Source organism: Oncorhynchus keta, unplaced genomic scaffold, assembly GCF_023373465.1.
Source record: "Oncorhynchus keta strain PuntledgeMale-10-30-2019 unplaced genomic scaffold, Oket_V2 Un_contig_247_pilon_pilon, whole genome shotgun sequence".
Taxonomy (NCBI): domain Eukaryota; kingdom Metazoa; phylum Chordata; class Actinopteri; order Salmoniformes; family Salmonidae; genus Oncorhynchus; species Oncorhynchus keta.
Genome location: NW_026284101.1, coordinates 23611 through 30633, shown reverse-complemented (window position 1 = coordinate 30633; position 7023 = coordinate 23611). Strand labels below are relative to the sequence as shown.

The 7023-nt window shown below is 52.5% G+C and overlaps 1 long non-coding RNA gene across 8 annotated transcripts; it reads left to right on the top strand.

The window, feature by feature from the left end:
* The first annotated feature begins 226 nt into the window (after positions 1–226).
* LOC127922163 (uncharacterized) lies at positions 227–2521 on the top strand. Of its 8 annotated transcripts, none has more exons than XR_008110527.1 (3): positions 227–237; positions 1122–1210; positions 2471–2521. It is a non-coding gene; the product is annotated as an uncharacterized LOC127922163 (long non-coding RNA). The 8 variants fall into 8 exon arrangements; XR_008110523.1 differs by lacking the exon at positions 2471–2521 and adding an exon at positions 2224–2292; XR_008110524.1 differs by lacking the exon at positions 2471–2521 and adding an exon at positions 1826–1894.
* The last annotated feature ends 4502 nt before the right edge of the window (positions 2522–7023 follow it).

Below are 7023 nucleotides of genomic sequence, written 5' to 3'. Positions count from 1 at the left end.
CTAGTGGTTAGAGACAGTTAGCCTAGTGGTTAGAGGCAGGTAGCCTAGTGGTTAGAGGTAGGTAGCCTAGTGGTTAGAGGCAGTTAGACTAGTGGTTAGAGGCAGGTAGCCTAGTGGTTAGACAGGTAGCCTAGTGGTTAGAGGCAGGTAGCCTAGTGGTTAGAGGCAGGTAGTCTAATGGTTAGAGGCAGGGTAGCCTAGTGGTTAGAGGCAGGGTAGCCTAGTGGTTAGAGGCAGGTAGCCTAGTGGTTAGAGGCAGGGTAGCCTAGTGATTAGACGCAGGTAGCCTAGTGATTAGACGCAGGTAGCCTAGTGGTTAGAGGCAGGTAGCCTAGTGATTAGAGGCAGGTAGCCTAGTGGTTAGAGGCAGGTAGCGTAGTGGTTAGAGGTAGGTAGCCTAGTGGTTAGAGACAGTTAGCCTAGTGGTTAGAGGCAGGTAGCCTAGTGGTTAGAGGTAGGTAGCCTAGTGGTTAGAGGCAGTTAGACTAGTGGTTAGAGGCAGGTAGCCTAGTGGTTAGACAGGTAGCCTAGTGGTTAGAGGCAGGTAGCCTAGTGGTTAGAGGCAGGTAGTCTAATGGTTAGAGGCAGGGTAGCCTAGTGGTTAGAGGCAGGGTAGCCTAGTGGTTAGAGGCAGGTAGCCTAGTGGTTAGAGGCAGGGTAGCCTAGTGATTAGACGCAGGTAGCCTAGTGGTTAGAGGCAGGTAGCCTAGTGATTAGAGGCAGGTAGCCTAGTGGTTAGAGGCAGGGTAGCCTAGTGGTTAGAGGCAGGTATCCTAGTGGTTAGAGGTAGGTAGCCTAGTGGTTAGAGGCAGGTAGCCTAGTGGTTAGAGGTAGGTAGCCTAGTGGTTAGAGACAGTTAGCCTAGTGGTTAGAGGCAGGTAGCCTAGTGGTTAGAGGCAGGTAGCCTAGTGGTTAGAGGCAGGTAGCCTAGTGGTTAGAGGCAGGTAGCCTAGTGGTTAGAGGCAGGTAGCCTAGTGGTTAGAGGCAGGGTAGCCTAGTGGTTAGAGACAGTTAGCCTAGTGGTTAGAGGCAGGTAGCCTAGTGGTTAGAGGCAGGTAGCCTAGTGGTTAGAGGTAGGTAGCCTAGTGGTTAGAGACAGTTAGCCTAGTGGTTAGAGGCAGGTAGCCTAGTGGTTAGAGGCAGGTAGCCTAGTGGTTAGAGGCAGGTAGCCTAGTGGTTAGAGGCAGGGTAGCCTAGTGGTTAGAGGCAGGTATCCTAGTGGTTAGAGGTAGGTAGCCTAGTGGTTAGAGACAGTTAGCCTAGTGGTTAGAGGCAGGTAGCCTAGTGGTTAGAGGTAGGTAGCCTAGTGGTTAGAGGCAGTTAGACTAGTGGTTAGAGGCAGGTAGCCTAGTGGTTAGACAGGTAGCCTAGTGGTTAGAGACAGTTAGCCTAGTGGTTAGAGGCAGGTAGTCTAATGGTTAGAGGCAGGGTAGCCTAGTGGTTAGAGGCAGGGTAGCCTAGTGGTTAGAGGCAGGTAGCCTAGTGGTTAGAGGCAGGGTAGCCTAGTGATTAGACGCAGGTAGCCTAGTGATTAGACGCAGGTAGCCTAGTGGTTAGAGGCAGGTAGCCTAGTGATTAGAGGCAGGTAGCCTAGTGGTTAGAGGCAGGTAGCGTAGTGGTTAGAGGTAGGTAGCCTAGTGGTTAGAGACAGTTAGCCTAGTGGTTAGAGGCAGGTAGCCTAGTGGTTAGAGGTAGGTAGCCTAGTGGTTAGAGGCAGTTAGACTAGTGGTTAGAGGCAGGTAGCCTAGTGGTTAGACAGGTAGCCTAGTGGTTAGAGGCAGGTAGCCTAGTGGTTAGAGGCAGGTAGTCTAATGGTTAGAGGCAGGGTAGCCTAGTGGTTAGAGGCAGGGTAGCCTAGTGGTTAGAGGCAGGTAGCCTAGTGGTTAGAGGCAGGGTAGCCTAGTGATTAGACGCAGGTAGCCTAGTGGTTAGAGGCAGGTAGCCTAGTGATTAGAGGCAGGTAGCCTAGTGGTTAGAGGCAGGGTAGCCTAGTGGTTAGAGGCAGGTATCCTAGTGGTTAGAGGTAGGTAGCCTAGTGGTTAGAGACAGTTAGCCTAGTGGTTAGAGGCAGGTAGCCTAGTGGTTAGAGGTAGGTAGCCTAGTGGTTAGAGGCAGTTAGACTAGTGGTTAGAGGCAGGTAGCCTAGTGGTTAGACAGGTAGCCTAGTGGTTAGAGGCAGGTAGCCTAGTGGTTAGAGGCAGGTAGTCTAATGGTTAGAGGCAGGGTAGCCTAGTGGTTAGAGGCAGGGTAGCCTAGTGGTTAGAGGCAGGTAGCCTAGTGGTTAGAGGCAGGGTAGCCTAGTGATTAGACGCAGGTAGTCTAGTGGTTAGAGCCAGGTAGCCTAGTGATTAGAGGCAGGTAGCCTAGTGGTTAGAGGCAGGTAGCGTAGTGGTTAGAGGCAGGGTAGCCTAGTGGTTAGGGACAGGTAGTCTTGTGGTTAGAGGCAGGGTAGCCTAGTGGTTAGAGGCAGGGTAGCCTAGTGGTTAGAGGCAGGGTAGCCTAGTGGTTAGAGGCAGGTAGCCTAGTGGTTAGAGGCAGGTAGTCTAGTGGTTAGAGGCAGGTAGCCTAGTGGTTAGAGGCAGGTAGCCTAGTGGTTAGAGGCAGGTAGCCTAGTGGTTAGAGCATTGGGTCAGTAACCAAAGATTGCTAGATCGTATCCCTGAGCTGAGAATGTATAAATCTATCGTTCTGCTCTTGAACAAGGCAGTTAACCCACTGTTCCCTGGTAGGTCATCAATGTAAGTAAGAATTTGCTCTTAATTGGCCTAGTTAAGTATTATTATATGTATATTTTTAAAAGTAAGACTCTTTAATTGTGAAGTTTAGAAAGGTTGGTTCACACTGCCAGGGTTAACACAAGCTGATTCTGCTAATGTCTGCTAAATGACTCAATCAATATTGATATTCCCCCAAACCACGTACAGTATATATATATATGTTTGTGAGAAGAGAAGAAAACAGAGGAAGATCATTTAAACTAACAGTGAATAATTACTAACAGTAAATGAATGCAGAAACGGTGGGTGGTCAAAGAATGATTCCTTCTCTTCCGACGCCCACGGTTTTTGTGAGATAGAGAGAGACAGAGAGAGAGAGACAGAGAGAGAGAGAGAGAAAGAGAGAGAAAGAGAGAGCGAACGAGAGAAAGAAAGAGAGACCGAGAGAAAGAGAGAGAGAAACAGAGAGAAAGAGAGACAAAGAGAGACAGACAGAGAGACAGAGAGGCAGAGAGACAGAGAGACAGAGAGAGAGACAGAGAGAGACAGAGAGACAGAGAGAGACAGACAGAGAGACAGAGAGGCAGAGAGACAGAGAGACAGAGAGAGACAGAGAGAGACAGAGAGACAGAGAGAGACAGACAGAGAGACAGAGAGAGACAGAGAGACAGAGAGACAGAGACAGAGAGAGACAGAGAGAGAGAGAGAGAGAGAGAGAGAGAGACAGACAGAGAGACAGAGAGAGAGACAGAGAGAGAGAGACAGACAGAGAGACAGAGAGAGAGACAGAGAGAGACAGACAGAGAGCCATAGAGAGACAGAGAGACAGAGAGAGACAGACAGAGAGACAGAGAGAGACAGAGAGACAGAGAGACAGAGACAGAGAGAGACAGAGAGAGAGACAGAGAGAGAGAGAGAGAGACAGACAGAGAGACAGAGAGAGAGACAGAGAGAGACAGACAGAGAGACAGAGAGGCAGAGAGACAGAGAGACAGAGAGAGACAGAGAGACAGAGAGAGACAGACAGAGAGACAGAGAGACAGAGAGAGACAGACAGAGAGACAGAGAGAGACAGAGAGAGAGAGAGAGACAGAGAGACAGAGACAGAGAGAGACAGAGAGAGAGACAGAGAGAGAGACAGAGAGAGACAGACAGAGAGACAGAGAGAGAGACAGAGAGAGAGAGACAGACAGAGAGACAGAGAGCCATAGAGAGAGATGAGGATGTGTAATTGCAACTTGCCTTTTATATTGCCAGCTGTATTAACTGTGTAGGTCCTGCTGGTTATGTGAACAGTCAACCTGTTTTTTTAAATGCCTTAATAAGAGAAACCATAATTCACTGGGGAAACCGGTTCTGGGCTGTTCCCCACTGCTCCTCTCCAATATGGCTTTAGGCTCTCTTTCTTTCCTCACAGAAGCAATACCATTAAAATACCCGGATAAAAAACATCCTCTCTCTCTCTGTTTGCTGAGAGGGTGGTCAGTCCTTTGTCCAAGGCTACAGCAGAAACGGGCACTATTGACAAGCTGACATTGCAGTAATGGATAGGAATAGGAAGTCATTAATTCTTCCAGCAACCAATCAGATTTGTTCAGATGTGTTCGTTTTCCTTGTTATTCCTGTGTTGCCATGGCTTCACCTCCCTACCTGTCTCATCCTGGCTATGAGGCCGCAGTGCCTGTAACCTACAATCGGATTGAATCCCGGCCTCAACGTCAAACTGTGTAAAAATATGTTTTCATCCTGATACTCTGACAGGCTGACTACCTGATACTCTGACAGGCTGACTACCTGATACTCTGACAGGCTGACTACCTGATACTCTGACAGGCTGACTACCTGATACTCTGACAGGCTGACTACCTGATACTCTGACAGGCTGACTACCTGATACTCTGACAGGCTGACTACCTGATACTCTGGCAGGCGGACTACCTGCTACTCTGACAGGCTGTCTACCTGATACTCTGACAGGCTGACTACCTGATACTCTGACAGGCTGACTACCTGATACTCTGACAGGCTGACTACCTGCTACTCTGACAGGCTGTCTACCTGATACTCTGACAGGCTGACTACCTGATACTCTGACAGGCGGACTACCTGCTACTCTGACAGGCTGACTACCTGCTACTCTGACTGGCTGACTACCTGCTATTCTGGCAGGCTGACTACCTGCTACTCTGGCAGGCTGACTACCTGACTACCTGACTACCTGCTACTCTGACAGGCTGACTACCGGCTACTCTGACAGGCTGACTACCTGCTACTCTGACAGGCTGACTACCTGCTACTCTGACAGCCTGACTACCTGACATTCTGACAGGCTGACTACCTGCTACTCTGGCAGGCTGACTACCTGCTACTCTGGCAGGCTGACTACCTGACGCTCTGACAGGCTGACTACCTGCTACTCTGACAGGCTGACTACCTGCTACTCTGGCAGGCTGACTACCTGCTACTCTGGCAGGCTGACTACCTGACTACCTGCTGCTCTGACAGGCTGACTACCTGCTACTCTGACAGGCTGACTACCTGCTACTCTGGCAGGCTGACTACCTGACATTCTGACAGGCTAACTACCTGACTACCACAGAAGGTGTGTCGATGTTCTGCACAGCTTGTTGAGGACGTACTGGAGACTGGCAACTCATTAGAAGGCGTCCTAGTGGGACTGCAGGTGTGTGTGTGTGTGTGTGTGTGTGTGTGTGTGTGTGTGTGTGTGTGTGTGTGTGTGTGTGTGTGTGTGTGTGTGTGTGTGTGTGTGTGTGTGTGTGTGTGTGTGTGTGTGTGTGTGTGTGTGTGTGTGTGTGTGTGTGTGTGTGTGTGTGTGTGTGTGTGTGTGTGTGTGTGTGTGTGTGTGTGTGTGTGTGTGTGTGTGTGCGTGCGTGCGTGCGTGCGTGTGTGTGTGTGTGTGTGTGTGTGTGTGTGTGGTGTGTGTGAGTCCCTCCCTGGGAGCCTCCATGCGTCCCAGCCACCTTCAGACAGGAAGCTCCTCCACTCCAGGGATCAATTATGGACAGAGGAGAGAGAAACAGAACACCTCCCTCCTCCTCTCTTCCTCCCCCTCTCCTCCACACTCCACACTCCTCCTCTTCCTCCCCTCTCCTCCACACCCCTCCTCATCTTCCCCCTCTCCTCCACACTCCTCCTCCTCTTCCTCCCTCTCCTCCACACTCCTCTTCCTCCCCCTCTCTCCTCCATACTCCTCCCCTCCCCGTCCTCCCACTCCTCTCTTCCCCCTCTCCTCCACCCCTCCTCCTCTTCATCCCCCTCTCCTCCACCCCCTCTCCTCCACACCCCTCCTCTCTTCCTCCCTCTCTCCTCCACACCCCTCCTCTCTTCCTCCCCCTCTCCTCCACACTCCTCCTCCTCTTCCTCCCCCTCTCCTCCACACTCCTCTCTCCCCCCTCTCCTCCACACCCCTCCTCTCTTCCTCCCTCTCTCCTCCATACTCCTCCTCCTCGTCCTCCACACTCCTCTCTTCCCCCTCTCCTCCACACCCTCCTCCTCTTCATCCCCCTCTCCTCCACCCCCTCTCCTCCACACCCCTCCTCTCTTCCTCCCCCTCTCCTCCACACTCCTCCTCCTCTCCCCCCCCTCTCCTCCACACTCCTCTCTTCCTCCCTCTCTCCACACCCCTCCTCTCTTCCTCCCCCTCTCCACACCCTCCTCCTCTTCCTCCCCCTCTCCTCCACACTCCTCTCCCCTCTCCTCCACACCCCTCCTCTCTTCCTCCCCCTCTCCTCCACACCCCTCCTCACTTCCTCCCCCTCTCCTCCACACCCCTCCTCCTCTTCCCCCCTCCTCCACCCCCTCCTCTCTTCCTCCCCCTCTCCCCCACCCCTCCTCTCTTCCTCCCCTCTCCTCCACACTCCTCCTCCTCTTCCTCCCCCTCTCCTCCACACCCCCTCCTCTCTTCCTCCCCTCTCCTCCACACTCCTCCTCTCTTCCTCCCCTCTCCTCCACACTCCTCTCTTCCTCCCCTCTCCTCCACATTCCTCTCTCCCCCTCTCCTCCACACCCCTCCTCTCTTCCTCCCCCTCTCCTCCAACTTCCTCCCCCTCTCCTCCACACCCCTCCTCTCTTCCTCCCCCTCTCCTCCAAAACCAGCAAAATTCCTCCCCCTCTCCTCCACCCCTCCTCTCTTCCTCCCCCTCTCCTCCACACCCTCTCTTCCTCCCTCTCTCCTCCAACCCCTCCTCATTCCTCCCCCTCTCCTCCACACCCTCCTCTCTTCGTTTCTCCAACCCCTCCTCTCTTCCTCCCTGTCCTCCACACCCCTCCTTCTTCCTCCCCCTCT